The 20,221-nt window shown below is 38.1% G+C and overlaps 1 protein-coding gene across 1 annotated transcript in view; it reads right to left on the bottom strand.

The window, feature by feature from the left end:
* Positions 1-20,221, bottom strand: part of IMMP2L (inner mitochondrial membrane peptidase subunit 2) — a 909,720-nt gene that overhangs the window by 392,372 nt on the left and 497,127 nt on the right. The gene's annotated exons all lie outside the window — the stretch shown is intronic.

Genomic DNA, 20,221 nt, shown 5'->3' with positions numbered 1-20,221 from the left:
GGAATCAGACTCCCTGACTTCAGACTATACTACAAAGCTACAGTAATCAAGACAATATGGTACTGGCACAAAAACAGAAACACAGATCAATGGAACAAGATAGAAAGCCCAGAGATAAACCCATGTACCTATGGTCAACTAATCTATGACAAAGGAGGCAAATATGTACAATGGAGGAAATACAGTCTCTTCAATAAGTGGTGCTGGGAAAACTAGACAGCTACATGTAAAAGAATGAAATTAGAACACTCCCTAACACCATACACAAAAACAAACTCAAAATGGATTCGAGACCTAAATGTAAGACTGGACACTATAAAACTCTTAAAGGAAAACATAGGAAGAACATGCTTTGATATAAATCACAGCAAGATCTTTTTTGATCCACCTCCTAGAGTAATGGAAATAAAACCAAAAATAAACAAACGGGACCTAATGAAAGTTCAAAGCTTTTGCACAGCAAAGGAAACCATAAACAAGACAAAAGGACAACCCTCAAAATGGGAGAAAACGTTTGCAAACGAATCATCGGACAAAGGATTTATCTCCAAAATATATAAACAGCTCATGCAGCTCAATATTTAAAAAACAAACATCCCAATCCAAAAATGGGCAGAAGACCTAAATAGACATTTCTCCAAAGAAGACATACAGATGGCCAAGAGGCAGGTGAAAAACTGCTCAACATCACTAATTATTAGAGGAATACAAGTCAAAACTACAATGAGGTATCACCTCACACCTGTTAGAATGGGCATCATCAGAAAATGTACAAACACCAAAGGCTGGAGAGGGTGTGGAGAATAGGGAACCCTATTACACTGTTGGTGGGACTGTAAATTGATACAGCCACTGTGGAGAACACTTTGGAGGTTCCTTAAAAAACTAAAAATAGAACTACCATATGACCCAGCAATCCCACTACTGGGCATATACCCAGAGAAAACCATAATTCAAAAAGAGACATGCACCCCAATATTCATTGCAGCACTATTTACAATAGCCAGGTCATGGAAACAACCTAAATGCCCATCGACAGACGAACAGAGAAAGAAGTTGTGGTACATATATACGATGGAATATTACTCAGCCATAAAAAGTAACGAAATTGAGTCATCTGTTGAGACATGGATGGATCTAGAGACTGTCATACAGAGCGAAGTAAGTCAGGAAAACAAATATCGTATATTAACGCATGTATGTGGAATCTAGAAAAATGGTACAGATGAAATGGTTTGCAAGGCAGAAACAGAGACACAGATGTGGAGAACATACGTATGGACACCAAGGGGGGAAAGCAGGGGAGGGGTGGTGGTGGTGGTGGTGGTGGGATGAATTGGGAGATTGGGAATGACATATATACACTATTATGTATAAAATAGATAAGTAATAAGCTGCTGTATAAAAATAAAATAAAATTCAAAAAAATAAAAATAGAAAGTAATGTGTTTTTGAGTATATTCATACCAATTTAGCATACATAACATTTAACAGAATTAATGTTATTAATAAGAGTCTTCTAGTAAAAATAAAGTGAATAACACTAATGCAGGCTTTATCATGTATAGCATACTCAATTATATAAAACACTACAGTAATGTCATTCTGCCAACCACATAAGTCTGGGCCACAGCACTAATGATTTTGCTCAGTGGTATCTTCTTCCTGCCTCTTAGACCTGGAGTCAAGATGAAGCCTGAGCTAAAAAAGTAGAAGAAAAGGAAGCTCTTATATTTGTATACTATTTTAACTATTTACTTGGAAAGACATTTGTAGGGTTAAATATCTCTAAATATGTTGATATTATCAACGTTGTTCCAAATAGCTATAAATTTTAGTTATTTAAAATGTTTAATATGAAACTCTTTTATAATCATTACAACAGAACCCCATATCTATCAATACTTAATAGAGTTTATCGTATTCAGCTGGATTTCACTGCCAGGTGTAATTACCTTGAATTCTATCATTTTTGCTCACTCACAGATACAATTTTTCCAAATTGTAAGTAACTTTCTTTTTTGACTTCATAAAGGACATGACATTTTGACTTCCAGGGATAGTAACTAATTTAAGAATGTTCGCTCCTGAATCATATTTCCCCTTCTCTGAATTTTCCTGAGCCCACTTCCTAGATTTGATTCATTGATGTAGTACTTTCACCTAGTACAGACTGATGCCTTCCATGAGGTAGGCATTAGCCATCTGCCTCTTTCATCTCTCCAGAAGGTTGGAGGGACTTATATTGCTTTGAGTCAATCATCCTCAGAGCAGAAAAGGTGATACAAAGTAGACTTCAAAATAATAAACTTTTTCCATTGTAATCCTTATTCATTATAGCTAAACACTAAAACAAGTCTCACTGAAGAAAAATTTAAGAATTTTAAAAATAATATGACAAATAAAAGTGATCTCTTGGTTAATATCCTATAGGCAGTTATTTTAAAGAGGGTTTAATAATATTTACCATTCATAGGAATCTGCATACATATTAAATGTATGCAGATTCCTATGAATAACTGAATAAATGGTAACCTATAAGTCAAGACTTTTCAGTGAAATAATACTTGTCAGTGGCACCAATACCTTTAAATCTAATAAGTGTATCTTTTGGGATCATAAATCCCTCAGGATAAAACTCTCAACAACTGGATGCTCATTAAGCATTATTTGGTCCTTTCAAGACAGATGAAATGCCACATTTACTCAACAACAGAAAGAAACTAATCGCTGTAAAAACTTCCTTCTTTAATATAAAACATGTGTAACTGTAAAACATTCTTATCCATGAGAAATGTCCTCAGTTCTGTACAGCATATGTGTGTATATTATATGTATTCTAAATGAAAGATTATTCAAACTACACATTCTTCAGCAGATTCTCTCACCATCACAATATACAAGCCCAAAGTAACTAACATTTCCATTTCTGCAAAAGGCAGAATTTGGTCAACTAAAAATTATAATGCCTTGAATTTCTGCAAAGGAATGTAACTCCTTTCTTCTACAAAGTCATATAAAATTATACACAGGCACCCCAAAGGGAGAGTAAAGCCACATTCTTCGTAACTTAGGCTGTCACTTCAATCAAAGGTAACTTCCAGTTATTATGAGTTCGAATAAAAGACAATAAAAATGTATCTATAAAAATTTATACCGGGACCTCCCTGGTGGTGCAGTGGTTAAGAATCCGCCTGCCAATGCAGGCAACACAGGTTCGAGTCCTGGTCCAGGAAGATCCCACATGCCGCAGAGCAACTAATCCTGTTTGCCACAACTACTGAGCCTGTGCTCTAAAGCCCGCGAGCCACAACTACTGAGCGTGCATGACACAACTGTTGAAGCCCGCAAGCTTGGAGCCCATGCTCCGCAACAAAAGAAGCCACCGCAATGAGAAGGCTGTGCACCGCAACGAAGCGTAGCCCCTCTCGCCACAACTAGAGAAAGCCCGCGTGCAGCAAGGAAGACCCAACGCAGCCAAAAATAAATAAATACATAAATTTATTTTAAAAAAAAATTATACCATGACTATATAGAATTATGTGTATTTTAGACTTTTCTTTTTTAAAAACTTTTAACCTGTTTTTAAAATTGAAGTATAGTTAAGTTACAATGTTGTGTTAGTTTCATATGTACAGCAAAGTGATTCAGTTATTATATATATATATTATTTCAGATTCTTTTCCATTATAGGTTATTACGAGATTTTGAATATAGTTCCCTGTGCTATACAGTAGGTCCGTGTTGTTTATCTATTTTATATACAGTATGTATATGTTAATCCCAAACTTCTAATTTATCTCCCCTTGCCACCACTATCCCCTTTCATAACCGTTAAGTTTTTTATCTGTCTGTGAGTCGATTTCTGTTTTGTAAATAAATTCATTTATATTATTACTTTTTTTAGATTACACATGTAAGTGATATCATATGATACTTGTCTTTCTCTGTCTGACTTACTTCACTTAATATGACAATCTCTGGGTCCATCCATGTAGACTTATTTCTGAAATGTGCTGGCTAGCCTATTTGAAATAATTCAAACTTCAGATATGAAAGAACAAACAGTTCTTGTAAAGAATAAGCTTAGGTTTAGAAGAGTTCTTTGTGTTTGTAGGACAGTCTGTACCCAGTAAATATGAACTCAGAAAGGAATCATAAATAGTATTACAATTTGTTATATATTTTTTTAAATTAAGTTTTCAATATATATGAAAATAGATAAACAAAAGATAGACAACTAAGGGCAGAAGAGTACATCTACTTAGTTCAGCATGCCACACTACCTTCTAACCCATTTTTCTTAAGTGTGAAGCTTTAAAAACCCCTAAAATACATCAGCATATAGAAACCCAAGAACTATCAAAATTATTGTCATCTGGGGCTTCCCTGGTGGCGCAGTGGTTGAGAGTCCACCTGCCGATGAAGGGGACACGGGTTCGTGCCCTGGTCCGAGAAGATCCCACATGCCGCGGAGCGGCTGGGCCCGTGAGCCATGGCCGCTGAGCCTGCGCGTCTGGAGCCTGTGCTCCGCAACGGGAGAGGCCACAACAGTGAGAGGCCCGAGTACCGCAAAAAAAAAAAAAAAAAAAAAAAAAAATTTATTGTCATCTTCTGTACCCTTCAGAGAAATTAGCCAAAGTCTTAGGGAGGAACGCATCTTCAACAAATGACCCAGCATATACTGACTTGAGCCCTACTACCAAATTTCTGCTTTAAAAAATCTAAACCCTTGAAAACTGAAAAATCGAAATCATTACCTTGATTTTTCTTTTAAAGAATTATTTCTATTTTCTCACCTTGATGCTTTCTCACCATGTTTCGTGTTCCCTTTCTCACAGCTTATCAGTGGTCATTAAACAGGCAGTACCTTAGCCTTATAAAAATAGGACCATAAAATGAAATGAAATTAACTATGCTGTTTAAAGTATTTGAATTTATATATTTAAACATACGATTATGGAAAACTTAAGCCTTCTCTAATTGTTCCAGGGAAAATTTAAGCATTTCTCCTCTACAGCCCACTATAACAGTCCATAGTACCCAGCTTCTAGTTCCCTAAAATATTTATTTACAGACCTATCTCCCGTTAGACTACACATTTCCTGAGGGGAAGACTCTACCTTATCATCACCTCTCTGCTCCCAGGGTCTAAAATAGTGGCTAGAACACACAGGGCACTCAATAAATGTTCAATGAATTGATTTTATATACTTTGGCCCAGATACTTGTCATTTACATATTCTGCTGACCATGTGGGATAGGCATTGAGCTATACTGCTCAAAATTTTAGCAGGAAATCACAGAACAAATTCTCCCCAAGGGTGATCAATATCCTTGCCTTTTTCATGTTGGTGACTTCAAGTATGTAAAGTTACAGCCATCTATATACCATAAGAAGGTAGAGCCTCTTAATTCAGAATATGTACACTAATATACTTTTGACTCTGTAGCATACTGTAATAGCTTTAAGATTAAATACCTAATTGTGAAAAAAAGAGCTGTTCTTGCCAGAATCCAAGTCCTCTGAAAGTAGCCAATGCTGTCTTATTAATTAGTAAGCTAATGGAAATGTTGCCAGAATTTCTTTCAGCGTCTAGAAAACGGAGTCTGCAATGTGCCAAGTCTTCAGTGATTTGTTTTTGTAAAATAGAGGTGTAATAAACCCAAGGAGGCCAAAAAAAGCAAATTTTTAAAAAATAAATATTCATTTGCTATCAAGATGGATATGACCTTTTTACCCAAGCCTACTACTGACAATCCAGAAAGACTATGTGAAGTAGTCATTCATTTATCTTAATTGCATTTGCAGGTACTTCCACAACTCGAGGTTTAAAATGCCCTCAATTTTGCATCCCTGTTGCTTTTCTATAAGGAATCACATTATTTTACCCACATACTTTATTATTTTTCTGACCTTTCAATAAAATTCAATAATATAAATCTACAAAATGAAATAATACTCAAGAATTCTACTTTCCTCCCTCAGCGTGCCTGAACAAAACCTTCAGATTTACATTCATTGTATTGCATAGGGATTGTATGAAGAGGCACCATTGTGGGGTTCAGAGCTGCGCATGCTCTGAAGTCAAACTGTTTGAGTCCTGGGCTGGAGCACTGATGACTGGTTTTAAGACACTGGGTCAAGTTATCTCAACTTTCTAAGCCTCAGTCTTAAATCTACAACATGGAGATCATTTAGCATCCATCACATTGTTTTCTTCAAGTGACTAAATGTATTAATTCGTGTAAAGTGCTAGGACAATGCTTGTGACACATTAAGAACTCAATGAAAGTTAATTATTATTATTATATATCAATATGGATCACTGATTTAAAATTAAGCTGCTTGGGAAAATGAATATTGTATATATGCTCAAAGCCTGCTTTCTCTGTTTTGATTCAGATACTGTCTTAAGAGTTTAGGTATTTCACTTAGATGAATTTCACTCTCACAAAGTATAAGAAATCTATGGCATTAGGTTTCCAGGATTCAGACTAAGTCAGGACCCAATGCCCTTTTTAAAAATTCTGGAAATTTCTGTAATCTCTTATGCATGATACAAGATTAAAAAACTTGAAATAGAATGGTGCTTGTTTCCATGTATCTGGTTACATTCCTGCAGTTCATGCCTACTAGTCTTTATATAAATATTTTTAGTCTAGTTCTTTAATTACACAGGGAGGGTCGGGAATGGGGTAAGAGTTTCATGCAGGAGATGGCATATCACTCAGTTTTCAAAAACAAATAAGATTTCAATGGTAAACATGGCAGATAGTCTGAGCTAAGTCAGCTTCACAGACTGGAGAGAAGTGGGCAAGCCATTCAGAGCATAACAACTAATCAGACTGCCTAGTGAAGCATATACACTAGTGAAGAGGCAGTCAATAAAGCAGGAAAGGCCAGGACCAAACCCCAGAGGGCCTTGACTAACTGGCTGGGTCTGGAATTCATTACCCAGGTGATGATGATTGTTGGTCTTGGATAGTTGGAATTCCAGGTAGGATTGTCTATAGACACTGGAAATGATGAAGCTCTGATTCTATGAGGAATTCCCTTCTAGCACAGGGACTGGTACCAACTTCTCAAAGAGAGATGGGGTGAGTAATATAGGTGGCTGGGAGTCATGATCCATTCCTACCCCTCCTCCACATTCCTCATCTGCAAGTCCTATCAAACCTACCTCCAAATATATCTCAAGTCCACAGGCTTAGGACTCACCATATTCACTACCATCTCAATGTCCAAGCTACTAGCATCTCTTTTACTGCCCAAATAGACTTCTAAGGGGTCTTTTGGATTCCAATTTGTCCTATTCCTTTCCACTTTCTAAGACTTATTGATTCTTCACAGTGCAAGCAACATAATATTTTAAAGTGTTAACTGAAGGCCTTTTAACAATTTGCCTGTGACGCTTCCATTAAAATCTATGTTCTTCTTCATAGCTCTTCACTCACAATATATTCTACCCACATATATATTTTTTCACTTACTCTTCATAACGAGCTCTTTCCTGTCTCAGGAAATACTATTCCTTCTTTATGGAGTGTTCTTCGACCACCACCAAATCATTTCAGACCTGGCTCCTTTCCAGCCATAGCATCTCAACTTTAAGATTTTCTCCTTCCCCATTCAGAGGGGTTCCACTGTTATTCTCTGACATAGCACCTTTTCTTTTCTTTAAAGTACTTTCTGCTATTTAGAGCTATTCTATTTTTTGTTTACCAGTGTGTATGTTAAAGTGTATATATGTCTATGTGTGTGTGCGCGTGCGCGTTTTATGTATGTGATTGATTGATTTGGGTTTTTTGTTGTTTGTTTCCCATACTAAGCTATAAATTCTATGAGGGCAGAAACCACATCTGTACCAGAATAAAGTAGGTACTTAATAAATACTTAATGAATAAAGTAGATGAACAAAGACTAAAAAAATGAATGAGATTTTAAAATATGAGAATCATTAACAAAACAAAGGAGAAGTCATAGGAACATATGCTATTTTCAAAGTAAAAGGAGAAAAGGATCAAAGAAACTGCTTAGGAAGATAACACTTTAAATAGATAAGGGTCATGTTCCAGGTAACACAGGAGGTGATTTACATTGGTTATTTCCTTTAATCTTTGAAGTAATTCTTAAAGGCAATGGGCCTGATAGCTCACTTTTGCCCCTCTAGATCCATTCTCCGTTCTTTCCACTGTGTAGTAAAAATCTAACCTTGGCCTTTGCCCTTGGCTTATGGGAAGTAATCTCTGTGCCCTGGAAAAGTCAGGAGTATCTTCAATTGCCTGGGAGCCTTGAGTCATGCTGGATAGTCTAACTGTATGATTTAGGGTAGGGGTTGACCATGACAGAGAAAAACAACAATGGGATTTAGGGTGGGCGCTTTGGGTCACATAGTGTCAGTCAACCCAGAGACTGAGACCAACCACATGGGCAATCAATCAATCTTGCCTATGTAATAGAGACTCAATAGGAATTCAGAATGCCAAGGCTCCGGTGAGCTTCCCTGGTTGGCAATACTATGTGCATACTGTCACACACTGGTGCCAGGAAAATAATGTGTCATAATGTGACTCCATAAGGACAAGATAATAGAAGCGTCGCATTTGTACTTTCTCAGATGCTGCTCTATGTGTTTCATCCATGGGCCAATTTTAATCAGTATCTTTTCCCTATAATAAACCATAACTGTGAGTATAAGAGCTTCCAGTAGGTTATGTGAGTCCTCCTAGCAGACTATCAAAGTTGAAGGTAGTTTTGAGAACCCCCTCCCCAAAATGCAGTTGGAGGCAGAGGTGCGGGCGGTTCCCTCTGACTCTGTAGTTGGCTTACACTCTTGCATCCACCATGATCTCTGACTTGGGAGCTGAACCGTATGGATTACACAAATGAGCTCAATCTTTAACTGAAGGTTGAGTACAGCCAATGAGGAGCCCAGATGAAGGCTAGAGAGAGGGAGGAGAGAGAAGCTGGTATTTATTCATGTGGTTCCCTCTCAGCAGGACTGCCTCAGATTGGCTGTGCCCCTCTTTGATAGAAAGTCACTGCTTCTCTTAAGGCAAAATGTTCTACATGATTCCATTAACTCTTCCCTCCCTTTCTCCCTTTGGCTGGAAAAGGAAGATGCAGAAGTGAAGGTGAGTGACAGCAGTTTCAATGGATTCCTGCACATCCTCTCCTTGTTACTCCTCAATATCCCACATACTTTCATAATTAGTCCTTCTATTAAAAAATCCTTCTCAATTTTTCCTACACTGAGGAGGTCTTTTTTTTCTTACCCTGTCAGGAGCCTCACTCATACAGGAAAGCACTATAACATTTTACAGATGAAAAAAACAGAGCCTCAAAGAGGTAAAAAGAACTTGTTTAAAGTCACATACTAAGGGTAAAAGTGAGACTGGAACCTGTATTTGTCTAACAGCAGAGCATATGCTCTTTCCATGACAACAATTGACAAAGGGGATAATGAAGGAAAAGCAAGGGAATAAGCAGAGAACCAGGAAGATGCATGGTCACAGTTTCTAACAGGATTTCAGCAAGAGATTGAGGATGGGGTGGGGAGCAGTGTGAAGATATAAAATCCTTCAAAGAAGACTGAGTGCTTAGTAAACCCTGGATTAAACCAATGTGACACCAGGACATTTGAAGAGTAAAAAAATAAATACATAAAAAAACAAACAAACAAATAAATAAAATTATGTAAACATTATGCCGGTCAATTAATCGTGAAGAATAGAGTGTGTGAGTGTGTGTGTATGTGAATCAGTAAATGCATACATACTTACATACATACATACAAATGCACATACATAAAAAGACCAGAGGGAATATAGAATGAGAGAAGGAAAGTGTGTGAGAAGGCAGATGGCAAAATTTGTTTCATGTATCACTAATAATTTTGCAGAAATGTCTGTGACTGATGGGCAGCATTTTTCATTGTGGAAAAGGAACATTTCATGATAAACTCTGGCAGAGAAAAATGTATTCTGTATGAAATAATTTCTCACATTTCCAAGCTGGTTTAAATTAATATGCAAAAAGCAGCAAGAAGAAAAAAGATTGATTTTCATATTTTTATGAAATCAATATGCAGCTTAAATTTGTCACTTTATTCATATTTTGTAAAACAGTACTACTTTCCAGTTCCAGGGGGTAAAGTGACAGAAAGCACAAGGTATAGGCTCTAAAACTGAGCAAAGATTCTTAAATGAAACAAAAAAAAATTTTAAGAAAAAACATCAAACAATAAATTATGATCTCTCCAAGTTATTATTGTTTTTATATTTTTAATAGCATATATATCAACTTCAGGCAACTGAAAGAGAAATCTCAGTGTTATCAAAAGCAATTAAAAAGATCCCTTTAATTTCCAACTAAAATTTAATATAGACAATAGCAATGTTGAAAGACACCCTATTCTCCAAACTTTAAACTTCCCAGAACAAACAGTGAGGTCATTCTAATTTTAGAAAAGACATCTCAGAAGTCTAACTCAAATCCTTTTTGTTCTTTTGTTCATTGAATTAATGGGCTAATCAGGCGGTGAAGCCAGCTATCTCTCTGCCGATAACAATAAAAGAGGAATTTCTTGAGAGAGTACTTTTTTACTCAGCTTTCAGTCTGGTACTCAGCCATGACAGAGGCTGGGTGCATGGATACTCTCTGGCAAAGTAGAATGGATGCTATACCAGGAGGCAAGAGGTCTGCTCAGCAAATGATTTCTTTTGCAACCTAAGCAAAGAACCTCACTATTGTTTTTCTTTAATCTCTTCTTTAAATTGAAGGGACTGGACTAGATCTGGTAAGGCAAATAGATTCTTTACCTTTTACCAACGTCTTTTTACTGGTAATGACGGCTGAGCATGTAAGAAAGAGGCTTTGTGCTCAGTAGGAAGGAGCACTTTGATCTATTAGCAATGTCTGCGGATGGGTAAGCTGCAATAGGCATCTTGTTTAGTTCCTAGACAATTGTTAGATGTCCTTTGAACACAAACATTTGGTACAATTAGGATTAATAATGAACTAGTCTATAACAATAGGCCATAAAGAACACTGGACTTGAGTTTTTTTGTCTATAAAATTAGAAAATTATAGTGAATAACATAACATCTAAGGTCTCTTATAACTAGAACATTCTGTGCTTCTAGGTAGAAAAGATTCTGAAATGTGTCTTAACTGCTATTTGGAGATTAATAATTATAATGAACACTGATGATTATATTGACCAATGTTAAGTAGCATTTAGATTCTAACCATATAGATATACAAAGCAGTGATTCTCCTGGGATCCTTGCTGTACTTCTCACTAATCCCCTCCCAGTTACCATTTAGGGCCCAGATGTCCAGGGGAAATGGGGCCATCTGGAACTGGTCTCCTTTCTGGAGAGATAGCTAAGGTGGAAAGACAGCCGCACCAATCTCAAAGAAACAACCTTCAAATCTGTCTAGAATGTACTATTGAACGAGTTTCCAGGGGCAAAGACAGGACGATGTCCCCCCTGAAAGTTATTTTCTATTTGCAAATATATGATGAAACAAGTCACATTTCTGTCTCTAGTACAGTCGTCCTGGAAGTTTAACATCCAGCATCTCTGCCATTCCTACCCTTCTCCAAAGATAGTCCATATGTAACAGAAGAGAGGTGATAAATATTACCCAGAAGCTCACAACACAGATTTGTAGGTTGAAAGGAAAACAGTTTTTAGCAAAAGTGGTTCACATTTTTGTCTGAAATATAAAACTAGATGTAAAATTATAGTGAAAAAAACACCTGCCAATGGGTAAAGTCCAAAGAAACTTTGAATAATGAAAAGAAAGCTAAAAATTCCATTGGAAAAAATAGTGAGCAACACAAAACTGTAAAGGGTTGCAGGCTCCACCTCAAAAGGCAGCCTCTGCATCCGAAAATGACAGCATTGATATGCTACAAAACATTCCACCAAAGTTTGAAGCAGCATATCCCACGGTGGCACTGCTGATAAATGTCATGGCAAATAGTGATTAGCATTCAGTTGATGAATAATAGTTTAGGGAAGTAATTATATATGGAGGTGATGGTTAGAAAAGTCTGTTTTTTGTTGTTAAATAAAAACATTATCTGACTAGAAAGGAACTGGTGATTGGAGAATTTTTATCAAGAAAATAAGAAAATTTGGTCAAAACTTAGCCAGAGCAAGTTGTTTTTGCAAACTAGACTTTAACATGTCTGCCACATTGAGCCTCACTGGGGAAATACTGAGTGTAAAGTGATTTTCCCCAATGAGTGTGGACTCCTGATTCAGTGGGGATTCTAAAAGTCTGCTGCACCATCATAGCCACACTGAAGGAGCCTTGGACAACAGGCATATCATATAATATTTTAACTAAACCCCAGATAGAACAAACCTACATTTCTTGGTTGTATATATAAATAGACTTATCTTCAAATTTCAGTTAAGTAATTAAAAATGATTACCTATTTGATATTTTTCTTGACACTATTGTTAATTCAAGTCCCACAACTTAAATCTCAGATCAGAAAAAATCATGAGTTTAAAAACATTTGTACTTTTTAGTTTTTAAGTAAATGATGCTATGTATTACTAAAAGTTTATAACATATAAAGAACTCTTACAACTCAACAACAAAAAACCAAACAACTCATTTCAAAATGGGCAAAGAACTTCAATAGACATTTCTGCAAAGAAGATATACAAATGGCCAAAAAGCATACGAAAAGATGCTTAAAATAATTGGGCATTAAAGAAATACAAATCAAAACTATAAGATACTACTTCATACCTACTAGAATGTTGAGAATCAAAAAAATGAAAATAACAAGTGTTTGCAAGGATGTAGAGAAACTGTAACCCTTACATACAGCTAGTGGGAATGTAAACTAGTACAGCCACTGTGGAAAACAGTTTGGTGGTTCCTTAAAAAGTTAAACATAGAATCACCATGTAACCCAGCAATTCCACTCCTAGGTATATACCCTCCAAAACTGAAAATAGGTACTCAAACAAATACTTGTACACAAATGTTCATAGCAGCACTATTCACAACAGCCAAAAGGTAGAAACAATCCAAATGCCCATAAGTGATGAATAAAAAAAATATAGATATGCATACAATGGAATATTATTCAGCCATAAAATGGAATGAAGTACTGATACATGCTACAATGTGGATGAGCCTATAAAAAATTACGCTAAGTGAAAGAACCCAGACACAAAAGGTCACATACTGTATGATTCCATTTATATGAAATATGCAGAGTAGGTAAATTCATAGAGATAGAAAGCAGATTGGTGGTTGTCAAGAGCTAGAACAAAGGGAAGGACAAGAAGTGATTACTTAATGGGTTTAGGGTTTTCTTTTGGAATAGTGAAAATGTTTTGGGACTTGATGTAGGTGGTAGTTGCACAACACCGTGAAGGCACTAAATTCCACTTACACTGGACACTACAAAATGGTTAATTTTATGTTATATGAATTTCACTTCATTTTTTTACGTTTATAGCAGACTTCCCAAGACTTTGTCGATGATAAGTACCCATAAAAAATGATGGGGTCATTACAAATGAGTGAACGAATTTTAAAAGGAAATATTGCCCACTGCCAAACCTGGGACAATGTGAGAATCACAATGAATAATGATGGTTATGACTCACTGTGGGGAAGATGAATCTACTAGTCCCTTACTGGTACTAAACAAAAAGGGAGAAGAGAAAACTATTCCTTATAAGAGCTAAGGGCCAACTAATAAATATACTGTTGGCACTCTGTATCCATGGGTTCCACATTTAGAATCCATGGCTGGTTGAATCCCTGGATTATGGAACCTCCAGCAGCTTGAGGGCCAACAGTGCTATGCCATCTTATATAAAAGACTTGAGCATCCACGGACTTTGGTATTTGTGGGGTGGGGGAGGGAGGCCCTGGGACCAGTCCCTCATGGATACTGAAGGACAACTGTAAAAGGAATGATGGAAATGACCGTTGTGCAACATCATAATAATACTTGATTCAGGCAAGAATCGTCAATGAATGCTAGACCTACTGCATAAGAGTTTATAAGGAATAGAATATTTAGACAAAACATATTACTTAATACCAAAAAAAAGTTAATGTTACAGTGGATAAACATGGCAGATACTACCTTTGCTAAGGGATCAATCTTGACATCACTAAAACTGAGGCAAACTGACATTGTGTGCCTCCTGATATGAGGTACTAAAGTTGTATTACTCTCAAAATGCAAAACCTCAATCCAATCATGAGGAAACATTAGAAAAACCGAAAATAAGGGAAATGATACAAAATTCAAAACATGTCAGTGTCATGAAAAACAGTAGAAAGACACCTGACAACTAAAGGCAATGTGTGATGCTCAATTGGATTCTTAGTTAGGACAGAGAAATGGCTAACACGAACACTATTAGAACAATTGATAAAACTTGAATATGGACTATACATTAGATAAAAGCATTGTGCTATTGTCAAAAATCCTGAATCTGATAGTTGTACTATGATTATATAAGAGAAATGCTTCTTAGAAAGGACTTAGTGCTAAAGGGTCATCATATCTACAATTTACAATCATGTTGGTCAGCAATAATGATAGCAATAAAAATGACAACAATATGCGCGCGTGTGTGTGTGTGTGTGTGTGTGATGTGTGTGCACATATATAGAGAGAGGGAGCAAGCCAAAATGCTATCAATTGTTGTGGGTATTTGGGAATTCATTGTACTATCCTTGCAGCTTTTCTGTAAGTTTGGAATTTTTTACTTAAGAACTAAATTTTTAAAAATTGTGTTTCTGAAATAACTTTAATTTCGTTCAAGCCTATATGGTTACACAGATCAGAGACTATGTTCATAGCCATACTATCTCCTTTTTTTTTTTTTTTTTAATGCAGTACGCGGGCCTCTCACTGTTGTGGCCCCTCCCGTTGCGGAGCACAGGCTCCGGACGCGCAGGCTCAGTGGCCATGGCTCACGGGCCCAGCCGCTCCACGGCATGTGGGATCTTCCCGGACCGGGGCACGAACTCCTGTCCCCTGCATCGGCAGGCGGACTCTCAACCACTGCGCCACCAGGGAAGCCCCATACTATCTCTTAATTGCCATTTTCCTCTTAGAAGCATGGCAAACGGAAATGAGAAATCCCATTTGCTTATCAAGTCTATCTGCTTGCCAGTGCGAGATTATTCCCCATGGCATCACTTTTACTGCTATTTTGGGTCCACTTTTAGGAGGCTCAAATGTGTGGGATTCCACCATTCCCTTGAGAGGTATCTTCTCTTAACTGTCGCTTGCTGAAATAGAGGTCTTCCTTAAATGCTTCCTTAGTTGTGCCACCAATTATGCAGCAGAACTTGCCGCTCAGGAAGATAATTCTTATTTCCAATGGTCTGTACACCAACCTCCTTTAATTATTAACCTCTGGCTTCTTTGTGATTTTGACTATTGAACTATAGTCTCACAAAACATCAGAGCTGAAAGGGATCTCAGAGACAACCAGGTTTAATCCCTTCATTTTTTAGGTAAAGCACAGGGTCCAGAAAGTTTAAATGACTTACCCAAACTAAGACATTAAGTTTAGGTCAGAGTGAGAGTAAGAAACCTGGTCTATTCATTCCCTGACCTGTAATCTCTCCACCTACACAATGCCTCATCAAAGGGTGCAGGGTCTTTCTTTTAACTGATTTCCGCCTTAAATGTCTGAGAAAAATTAGAGAATACTAATTTGCTTTTCATAAACACTACACGTACAATAATCTTTCAAAGCAACGTTTATTTCTAACAAAGCTGAAAGAGCTTTATTTCTTAAGGTTCAGAGCAAAACCCAGTTAATCCTAGTCCCAGGTAAAATACATGGACCCATGAAGCATATCTTTAGTTCTCTCATTTTTGAACGTAGTTCTGCCTAAATGTTTGTTCCTCTGCCAGCTATCTAGAATTCTCTGAACAGCATTTATCACACTCTGGAAAGGGAAGTTGGCTCATGGAGATTTCATCTACACAGGCACTGCTGGAAACCAACATTCTAATATTCTTGCTAATGAGGCTTGATTACAAAAGAAGAGGGTAACAGAGTCCCAATTTTTCTTAAAATACAATTTTTTTTACTTCCAGAAACATTTGAATGTTTGTTTTTCCTTCCACTTCTGATTCTGACCAAGATTGTAATCCCATATCAAATTTCAGCAATAAGGGTAGTTTTGTAGTCCTTTTTGCTACAACCAAAAAACAGAAATGCTGAAAATCTCAAGAAACCCTATTCGTATAGAATCCGTAAGAAAAAAGAAATCTGGGGGAATTCTGGGGCAACATACAGGTGACTGATAAGAAGTAGTCAAAGGAAGGACAAAAATCAAAGGCCAATTAGAGTGGAATGGAAAGATCAGGGGAAGTCAGGAAGTAAAGACAATGGCTCTAAGGCAATGTTCTCAAGAATTTTGATTCTAATGGCAGCAGAAAATTCTAGCAGTTATATTTTTAAATAGCTTGCTTCCAAACTCTTAAAAGTTTTCTTGATATACATCATAAATCTCTATTAGTAGTGGCCAAAGCTGATGGTCAATATTTTGTTTTCCTAATACTCAAAATCGCATGAGCATTACAACAGCTAGCCACTCCATTCTTCTTTGGGTTTCCCTAACACTGAGGTCTTCTGGCTGCCTTCTTGCTGGTTGTTCCTTCTCCTCCTCCCTTGGGAGCTGTTCCACTTTCAGTTCACATTAAATGATAGACGGCCTCAGGTCAGATCGCCGGACCTCTTTGTCTCTGTACACTCCTTCCCCAGGAAGTTTCATCTAAGGACAAATGGATGACTTCCAAATTTGTATCTTCAACTCTGACTTCTCCTCTGGGAGCTATGCTCATACATCCAAAATGGGATGTGGCCATTATCTAGCTAAAAGGCAACCCAAGCTTAACTGGCTGTTCTGGAACGCACAGAGAAAAAAAAAAAAGAATGCTATACTTTTATTTACAGCCAGTGAAATTGTTCTCCCCAGCCTTCTACCTGCTAGCTGTAAGAAAATCACATGAACAAAACATGTTACCTAGTTTAAACTTGGCCTAGTCTGATAGTTGGAGAGATCCTTCAGATAATATTTAATTTCTCTCAAGGAGAAAAAAGAACACTTGGTTCTTCACATATCTGCCCTCATGACATTGGTGGGAGGGGTCCACTGGCTTTCATGATGATCCTTTTATGTACTAGCTCTTTGCTACTCAAATTGTGGTCTGTGACCATCGGCACTGATATCACCTGGGAGCTTGTTGGAGATGCACAGCCCCTGTCTACACTCCAGCCCTACTGGATCAGGATCTGCATTTTAACCAGATCCTTAAGTGATTCACAAGTCTGAGAAGCACAGCAGAGCTGGCATCCACTCTGGATGCCCCTGGATGCCTCTCACCCTGCTGATGTTCTGAGCTGCAATCTAGGATTGCTACAATTTTTGTGGGATTTTGGTTGTTTGGCTTGGCTTTTTTTTTTTTTTTTTTTGCGGTACGCGGGCCTCTCACTGCTGTGGCCTCTCCCGTTGCGGAGCACAGGCTCCGGACGCGCAGGCTCAGCGGCCATGGCTCATGGGCCCAGCTGCTCCGCGGCATGTGGGATCTTCCCCGACCGGGGCACGAACCCATGTCCCCTGCATCGGCAGGCAGACTCTCAACCACTGCGCCACCTGGGTTTGGCATTTTTGTGTTTGGTTTTTTTTGTTTGTTTCCGTCTGTTTGCTCAGAGCCTGGCAGTTCTGAGTAGCCCAATCATCCTCACCCCAGCTCCCACTAGTAGCAAACTCTGGAATGACTGACTTGTCCTTCATTCAGTGTGTAGCTCAGGCACCAGCCCAGCCTCTGCTGCAGGGACTCTAGCCATTAGACCACTGTCGCTCAACCCAGCTCCTGTGGCTCAGGAAAGCTAATTCTTTTGGATGACTGTGTGGTGTGGTGAAATTGTTGTGGCATGGTGTAAGAGAGATGGGAGAGTAAAGAGGTGACATGTTACCAGAGACATAAACAATGATTTTTACTTAATTCATTCACCCATCTCCAAGAGGGCACTTTAGAAGATACCTCTGCAACCACCTAACTGTCATCTCTCTCCCCTCTTTTCTTCTTATAAAGCCTCAGACTAGACCAAATAAAAAGCTTTTCTTTTCCTTCCATGACATCTTATTTTTCTTCCTTCTGATTTACCAAACAGCAGATAGTCTCTTCTCAACTTGGGAAAATTTATGTGAGCTGAGACAGTTGAGCTCAGACAGAATCAGGGAAATCTTATCTCAAGATGAAAGCCTAGCTTGCCATATTTGGTCTAGAAATCCACACCTTAGGGCCTTTGTACTAATTGTTTCTTCTGATCATTGCATAATTATATATTTATCTCCCTTCAGGGAAGTGAATGAGTAGAACCGATGAGGGTAACATTTTTTTGGTTTTTGCTTTATGCAGTTGAGCAAAATATGAAAGCATTTTAAGCATTTTGCAACATTATGCCTCCATTATATAGGCCAAACAACTCTGGGGGTGGGGCAACTCATTCTTCCTGCACAATCCCACATCTCCCTTATTATCATCACCATCCATCCACCAAGATAGTTGCACCACAATGTAGGAGTCATGCTTAAATCATCTTTTTCTAAATCCTTTACATACAATCAGTTAGCAGTCCTTTTATGTCTAAATTTAAAATATCTCTAGAATCCTACCATCTCTCACCATCTATTCAGCTCCCATGGAAGTCTAGCCATTAGCTTGTTTCTCCCCTTAACTCCCACCTTTCTCTCACTAATTGTGAATGCAGCACCCTTGTGATTTTTGAAACAGTGAATAAAAACGATATATCCAATAATATCTCTCCCTTAATAAAACCATTTAATGGCCACACATTACAATGAAAATCCAACTCCTTCACATGGTTTGTAAGATCATAGATGATCTCAGCTCAGGGCACCATTTGGGTCTCATGTCCTACCATTTCCTCTTTGTTTATTACACTTAGGTGCACTGGCCTTTTTCTATCCCTAGGACACGTTAACCTCATTCTTGTCTTAGGACTTTTGCATGCTCTGTTCTTCTGCCTGGAACACCACAGCCTAACTGACTCTCTTTTCAACACTGATGTCCGAGCTCAAATGGCACCTTCTCAGGAGGAACCACTTTAATATTGCATGTTAGACTCTTTGTTATTCACCATGCTATTATTTATTTTAACTTAAAAAAAAATTCATACCAATCTCTGGAATCAACTTATTACATACTTGCATGTTTATCATTGCCTATTTATCATCCATCTACTAAATCTCCCCAACAAGTAAAATTTCTAAAATCAGTGACTTTGTTTTTCACCTTTATTGTCTCAGCACAATACTTTGGTATTCAAATATATTTCTTAAATAAATGAACGAATGGATGAATGAATGAATGAATGAATGAACGAATGCTGGCATGGGCATGGTAGGAAGGAGATTTACACATTGTTGTGTGTGGTTTCAGGAAAGTTAGCTCTAATACATAACAGGAGTCTTAAAATGCCCAAATCCTTCAGTCAAAAAGTCTCTAATGGTAATCCTATCCTATGATGTTTACCATAGCATTATTTACAACATAAAACAATGAAAAGGGCTTCCCTGGTGGCGCAGTGGTTGAGAATCCGCCTGCCGATGCAGGGGACGTGGGTTCGTGCCCCGGTCCGGGAAGATCCCACATGCCGTGGAGCGGCTGGGCCTGTGAGCCATGGCCGCTGAGCCTGTGCGGCCAGAGCCTGTGCTCCGCAACGGGAGAGGCCACAACAGTGAGAGGCCCGCGTACCGCCAAAAAAAAAAAAAAAAACAATGAAAAAAAATTTAACAAATATCCAGTATTTGGGGAATGGGTCATCTATATGGTATTAATATATGCACTTGAAATAATAAAGATTCGGGCTTCCCTGGTGGCGCAGTAGTTGGGAGTCCGCCTGCCAATGCAGGGGACACGGGTTCATGCCCCGGTCCGGGAAGATCCCACATGCCGCGGAGCGGCTAGGCCCGTGGGCCATGGCCGCTGAGCCTGCGCGTCCGGAGCCTGTGCTCCGCAACGGGAGAGGCCACAACAGTGAGAGGCCCGCGAACCGGGAAAAAAAAAAAAAAAAAAAGCATACCAAAGTATACACCTCCTTTGATGGCAAAGGTTTTTTCTCCCTTCTTGATCCTTTCTAAATTTTCCAAATTTTCTAAAATATA

Source organism: Globicephala melas, chromosome 9 (genome assembly GCF_963455315.2).
Source record: "Globicephala melas chromosome 9, mGloMel1.2, whole genome shotgun sequence".
Taxonomy (NCBI): domain Eukaryota; kingdom Metazoa; phylum Chordata; class Mammalia; order Artiodactyla; family Delphinidae; genus Globicephala; species Globicephala melas.
This window is presented reverse-complemented; position numbering and strand designations above follow the sequence as displayed.